Source organism: Heterodontus francisci, chromosome 8 (assembly GCF_036365525.1).
Source record: "Heterodontus francisci isolate sHetFra1 chromosome 8, sHetFra1.hap1, whole genome shotgun sequence".
NCBI classification, from domain to species: Eukaryota; Metazoa; Chordata; class Chondrichthyes; order Heterodontiformes; family Heterodontidae; genus Heterodontus; species Heterodontus francisci.
In genome coordinates, this window is record NC_090378.1 from 75,784,480 (window position 1) to 75,791,625 (window position 7,146).

The following is a 7,146-nucleotide window of genomic DNA, read 5'->3' on the forward strand; positions in this document are numbered from 1 at the left end:
TGAGGGCGATGATTCTCTTCTTGGTCAAATAGCCTGCTGACACCTTCCAGGCTCGATGATAGGCACCTGGCCAAGGGCTCTGACACTTGTGTAAATGCAGCCCATTGACAGTATCTTCAGGAGGATGGAAAATTCATTTTAAAAAACAATAAAAATTAGAAAGCTGCAAAAATAAAAATACACTTTTTATTTTTGGTAACTTGGTCCCATATGTCATACACATCAGCTGGGAGACCAAACCAGTTTCAGTTTTTAGATTTGCCTATTACTTTCCTACCAATGTTAGTCATTCCACCTTGTGGCCCAGGACAAGGTGATCAACGTAACTGCTGCAGCAGGCAAGATGGTGATAGAGAAATTTAACCTGTAAACATTTTGGTATTTGGACAGTTTCTAATGCCTTTTCTATACAACCACCCCACATCACTGCTGTATCTGAAAGCTTGTTTAGAAATTTCAATTAGCCCTCAGCCAAATAGCTATAATCTGCACATTAAAACTAGTTCATATCCAGTAGCGTTCATACTGAGCTGAGGCCTCCTGGAGTCTGGTGATTGACAACAGATTCAGAAGGCCACAAAGCCAAGATCTGATGTGATTGAGGCTGTATGTATGGTTGGGGTAGAGCAAGAGAGAATCACTCAATCTTTGCTGCCTTAGTTTAATAATGCAGTTCTCATAATAACTCACACAAACTAGTAAACTTTCATGTGGTTTACAGCACACTGGCTGAGGCTTATGCACTGAACTTCCATTTATGGCCTTCCTAGCTTTGGGATATTAAGTTTTCCCCCTTCTGCATCCCAGCATCCACGGAGCAAATGAAGGCTCCAGTGAAACTATGGGATCTGTAATTTTATTAGTATTCCTAAAGTTTTCTTCTTCCCTGATTTTCAGGAAGTCCTTGGCTTCCATTTGGCATTTGCTCATAATGACACTACTGAAATTAGCACAGTGTATGGGTGTCCTGGTCACAGGTCTGCATTCTATGGTGCAGCAAATTAGTACAGTCTGGAGATTTTCCCTCATTTAAGATACTGCTCAACAAAAATACTGGTTTAAGAACCCATGGAGTAAACAACAGCCTTCATACTCACTCCCAACCATTGAGGATTGTACATCTTCTGTTATTTATTTATTCTGGCCTTTATTACAAGGGGGATTGTTATGACTGAGGTGGGAGGAGTGCACTGTCTTTTCTAGTTCCAACACTCCACAGGTCACAACATATATTTAAATGTTTACCCAGTTACCGATATGGTCAATCATAGACTCTGCTCTTTATCCCAGAATAAAATACATCAACCAGGTTTCTTCAATAAACAACAAAATTATCCGTTTATGACCAGTAACAAAGCAAAGCATTAACACAGAGTGAAATATGAAAGTTTCCTTTTACCTTAGCCCCTCACATATAGACACACACACCAGTTAACTGAAAAAAAAAGAGATTTTCTTTTTAGAGCTCCGTTACAAAAAAAGGCAAAAATAATACTTTGGCTAAATACTTGCTAATTCTTGAAAAAAAAGGAAGATACTGCAAGATGTCAGTTGTCCCTTTTTTGGTTTGGCATCACAAATACGCATAGACGTCAGTCACTGGGATCTTTCTGGAACAATTCTTTTCAGGTGATATTAAAGATCAGTTTGGCAGATTTTCTGGGCAAAATGCAGCATCAGGAGTTTCTGGCTGGCCTTTCAGGAGGAATGCAGCATCAATTTCTCACACTTGCTTCAAAGAGCTCAAAGAGATGGAAAAGCTGGCAGGCTTTTCAAAGAGATGGAAAAAGCTGAGCTGAGGTCTCTGATCTCTTGGCTGGCTTTTAAAATTCCTTTCAAAACACTCCACACCCCAACTCACTGTCCAAAGCAAAACTAAAAACAACATTTCAAGAGTTAAGCGTCCTAACCCCTATAAATCTTGACATGTCATTTCTCTGTAAACATCTTCCCCAGGTCAAAAAAATCCCCTGGTGGGTATTTTCTGAAGCCAGGTGACTTCCAGCTGTTGAAAATGTTGTTTTCAAACAAGACCTCTCAGTGCCCCTTCAATGACCCCAGTGAAAAAAAATCCATGAAATTCTTTTCAGTTTTTTTTTTGCACTGGAGTGCTGACTTGGGTTGTATTAGAGTGCTATAGTGGAAGTTTGGTAACTGAGGATAATTAAGGGTTAATTTTATCTTAAATCTAATCTGTCTTTTATTTAGCCAATTAATTTAACAGTTGCTGTTAGAGTTGGAGAAGGTAAGTTTTAGACCAGCTTTAAACAGGGTTCACTCAGGCTCTGCTTGCAGCTGCACCTTGTTAATTAGATAACTGGCTTAAACCAGTTTTCAGGGGGCTAGAGTCAGTCAGTATAAAAGTGAGCCATCTTACAGTGCTGACTTTTTTGCACTAGAGTGCTGACTTGGGTTGCATTAGAGTGCTATAGTGGAAGTTTGGTAACTGAGGAAGTTCAGTAAGGAGGGAGCGAGGAGCTCCTTTATTTCCTACCTGTCCTCAGAGTGAGGGAAGCCCAGAGCTTCAAAACAGCTGACTGGGAGAAGACTCGGAGGGCGGAGTTCCAGACCGGTAAGTATAAAAAAACTTACCTCGTAAAAAAACTGAAAGTGACATCACAGGAAAGCTGTCACCTGATTGGCTGGTAGGGATTTTTTTTTACTGAATTTGAAAATAAAACATTGATAAAAATTGATTAAAACCCTAATTAACTAACTAATAAGTAGAGTAACTAAACCAGAGGGAGGAGATTACTGTATTTACTTAACATTTTATATTTATAGTAGGAATCTAGAACTAGGGACCATATAGTTAATTATAACAATTTAGTAAGGATTTAATAAATATTTATTTATTTTAAATTAATTTACTAATTAGTGCTAGAAATGTCAGTTAGAGGGGTGAAGTGCTTCACCTGTGAGATGTGGGAGGTCCGTGATGCTTCCAGCGTTCCGGATGACTACATCTGCAGGAAGTGTACCCAGTTGCAGCTCCTCACAGACCGCATGGATCGGTTGGAGCGGCAACTGGATGCACAGGAGCATGCAGGTGGCAGAAAGTGTCATAGACAGGAGTTTTAGAGAAGTGGTTACACCCAAGGTGCAGGCAGATAGATGGGTGACTGCTAGAAGGGACAGGCAGTCAGTGCAGGAATCCCCTGTGGCTATCCCCCTCTCTAACAAATATACCATTTTGGATACTGTTGGGGGGGATGGCCTATCAGGGGAAAACAGCAGCAGCCAGAGCAGTGGCACCACGGCTGGCACTGTTGTTCAGCAGGGAGGGACAAAGCGCAGAAGAGCAATAGTTGTAGGGGACTCTATAGTCAGGAGCACAGATAGGCGCTTCTGTGGACGTGAAAGAGGCTGCAGGATGGTATGTTGCCTCCCTGGTACCAGGGTCAAGGATGTCTCTGAACAGACAGGGGGCATTCTGAAGGGGGAGGGTGAACAGTCAGAGGTTGTGGTACACATCGGTACCAATGACATAGGTAGGAAGAGTGATGAGGTCCTGCAGGGGGAGTTCAGGGAGTTAGATAGAAAGTTAAAAGACAGGACCTCTAGGGTTGTAATCTCGGGATTACTCCCTGTGCCACGTGCCAGTGAGGCTAGAAACAGGAGGATAGTGCAGCTAAACACGTGGCTGAACAGCTGGTGTAGAAGGGAGGGTTTCAGATATCTGGACCATTGGGATCTCTTCAGGGACAGATGGGACCTGTACAAGAAGGACGGGTTGCATCTAAACTGGAGGGGCACAAATATCCTGGCTGCGAGGTTTGCTAGCGTCACTCGGGAGGGTTTAAACTAGTATGGCAGGGGGGTGGGAACCAGAGCAGTAGGACAGCAAGTGAAATAAATGAGGGGGAACTAGTAAATAAGGCCAGTAAGACTGAGAGGAAGAGCAGGCAGGGAGATGTTGCGGAGCACAGCGGGACTGGTGGTCTGAAGTGCATTTGTTTCAATGCGAGAAGTATAACAGGTAAGGCAGATGAACTTAGAGCTTGGATTAGTACTTGGAACTATGATGATGTTGTTGCTATTACAGAGACTTGGTTGAGGGAAGGACAGAATTGGCAGCTAAATGTTCCAGGATTTAGAAGCTTCAGGCGGGATAGAGGGGGATGTAAAAGAGGTGGGGGTGTTGCATTACTTGTTAAGGAGAATATCACAGCTGTACTGTGGGAGGATACCTCGGAGGGGCCGTGCAGCGAGGTATTATGGGTGGAGCTCAGGAAAAGGAAGGGTGCAGTCACGATGTTGGGGGTTTACTATAGGCCTTCCAACAGCCAGCAGGAGGTAGAGGAGCAGATATGTAGACAGTTGTGGAAAGATGTAAAGGTAACAGGGTTGTAGTGGTGGGTGATTTTAACTTCCCCTATATTGACTGGGACTCACTTAGTGCTAGGGGCTTGGATGGGGCAGAATTTGTAAGGAGCATCCAGGAGGGCTTCTTGAAACAATATGTAGATAGTCCAACTAGGGATGGGGCCGTACTGGACCTGATATTGGGGAATGAGCCCGGCCAGGTGGTCGAAGTTTCAGTAGGGGAGCATTTCGGGAACAGTGACCATAATTCCGTAAGTTTTAAGGTACTTGTGGATAAGGATAAGAGTAGTCCTCGGGTGAAGGTGCTAAATTGGGGGAAGGCTAATTATAACAATATTAGGCAGGAACTGAAGAATTTAGATTGGGGGCTGCTGTTTGAGGGTAAATCAACATCTGACATGTGGGAGTCTTTCAAACGTCAGTTGATTAGAATCCAGGACCAGCATGTTCCTGTGAGGAAGAAGGATAAGTTTGGCAAGTTTCAGGAATCGTGGATAACGCGGGATATTGTGAGCCTAGTCAAAAAGAAAAAGGAAGCATTCGTAAGGGCTGGAAGGCTAGGAACAGATGAATCCCTTGAGGAATATAAAGACAGTAGGAAGGAACTTAAGCAAGGAGTTAGGAGGGCTAAAAGGGGTCATGAAAAGTCACTGGCAAACAGGATTAAGGAAAATCCCAAGGCTTTTTATACATATATAAGGAGCAAGAGGGTAACCGGGGAAAGGGTTGGCCCACTCAAGGACAGAGAAGGGAATCTACGTGTGGAGCCAGAGGAAATGGGCAAGGTACTAAATGAGTACTTTGCATCAGTATTCACCAGAGAAGGACTTGGTGGATGATGAGCCTAGGGAAGGGAGTGTAGATAGTCTCAGTCATCTCATTATCAAAAAGGAGGAGGTGTTGGGTGTCTTGCAAAGCATTAAGGTAGATAAGTCCCCAGGGCCTGATGGGATCTACCCCAGAATACTGAGGGAGGCAAGGGAAGAAATTGCTGGGGCCTTGACAGAAATCATGCATCCTCATTGACCACAGGTGAGGTCCCAGAGGACTGGAGAATAGCCAATGTTGTTCCTTTGTTTAAGAAGGGTAGCAAGGATAATCCAGGAAATTATAGGCCGGTGAGCCTTACATCAGTGGTAGGGAAATTATTAGAGAGGATTCTTCGGGACAGGGTTTACTCCCATTTGGAAACAAACGAACTTATTAGCGAGAGGCAGCATGGTTTTGTGAAGGGGTGGTCGTGTCTCACTAATTTAATTGAGTTTTTTGAGGAAGTGACAAAGATGATTGATGAAGGAAGGGCAGTGGATGTTATTTATATGGACTTCAGTAAAGCCTTTGACAAGGTCCCGCATGGCAGACTGGTACAAAAGGTGAAGTCACACAGGATCAGAGGTGAGCTGGCAAGATGGATACAGAAATGGCTCAGTCATAGAAGACAGAGGGTAGCAGTGGAAGGGTGCTTTTCTGAATGGAGGGATGTGACTAGTGGTGTTGCGCAGGGATCAGTGCTGGGACCTTTGCTCTTTGTAGTATATATAAATGATTTGGAGGAAAATGTAGCTGGTCTGATTAGTAAGTTTGCGGATGACACAAAGGTTGGTGCAGTTGCGGATAGTGTTGAGGATTGTCAGAGGATACAGCAGGATATAGATCGGTTGGAGACTTGGGTGGAGAAATGGCAGATGGAGTTTAATCGGGACAAATGTGAGTTAATGCATTTTGGAAGGTCTAATGCAGGTGGGAAGTATACAGTAAATGGCAGAACCCTTCGGAGAATTGACAGGCAGCGAGATCTGGGCGTACAGGTTCACAGGTCATTGAAAGTGGCAACACAGGTGGATAAGGTAGTCAAGAAGGCATACGGCATGCTTGTCTTCATCGGTCGGGGCATAGAGTATAAAAATTGGCAAGTCATGCTGCAGCTGTACAGAACTTTAATGTGGCCACACTTAGAATATTGCGTGCAATTCTGGTCGCCACACTACCAGAAGGATGTGAAGGCTTTGGAGAGGGCACAGAAGAGGTTTACCAAGATGTTGCCTGGTCTGGAGGGCATTAGCTATGAGGAGAGGTTGGATAAACTCGGATTGTTTTCACTGGAACGATGGAGGTGGAGGGGCGACATGATAGAGATTTACAAAGTTCTGAGCGGCATGGACAGAGTGGATCGTCAAAAGCTTTTTCCCATGGTGGAAGAGTCAGTTACTAGGGGACATAGGTTTAAGGTGAGAGGGGCAAAGTTTAGAGGGGATGTGCGAGGCAAGTTCTTTACACAGAGGGTGGTGAGTGCCTGGAACCTGCTGCCGGGGAAGGTGGTGGAAGCAGGTACCATAGAGACGTTTAAGAGGCATCTTGACAAATACATGAATAGGATGGGAATAGAAGGATATGGGCCCCGGAAGTGCAGAAGGTTTTAGTTTAGGCAGGCATCAAGATCGGTGCAGGCTTGGAGGGCCGAATGGCCTGTTCCTGTGCTGTACTGTTCTTTGTTCTTTGTTTGTTCTTTTCTCAAATAATAACAATGTCCAAAATACTAAAATATGAGTCCTCAAAAAAAACGCAACAAAAAATATATAAGCACCTTCATAACAGGATGGAGTATAAAAGTAGGGAAGCCTTACTTCACCTGTACAGGTGAACCACACCTTGAGTAATGCGTATAATTATGGTCAGCTTATTTAAGGAGGGATATACGTGCATTTAAGGCTGTTCAGAGAAGGTTCTTGAGGCTGTTTCCTGGGATGAAGAGGTTTGTCTTATGAGGAAAGGTTGAGCAGGTTGGGCCTATACTCATTGGAGTTTATAAGAACAATTGGG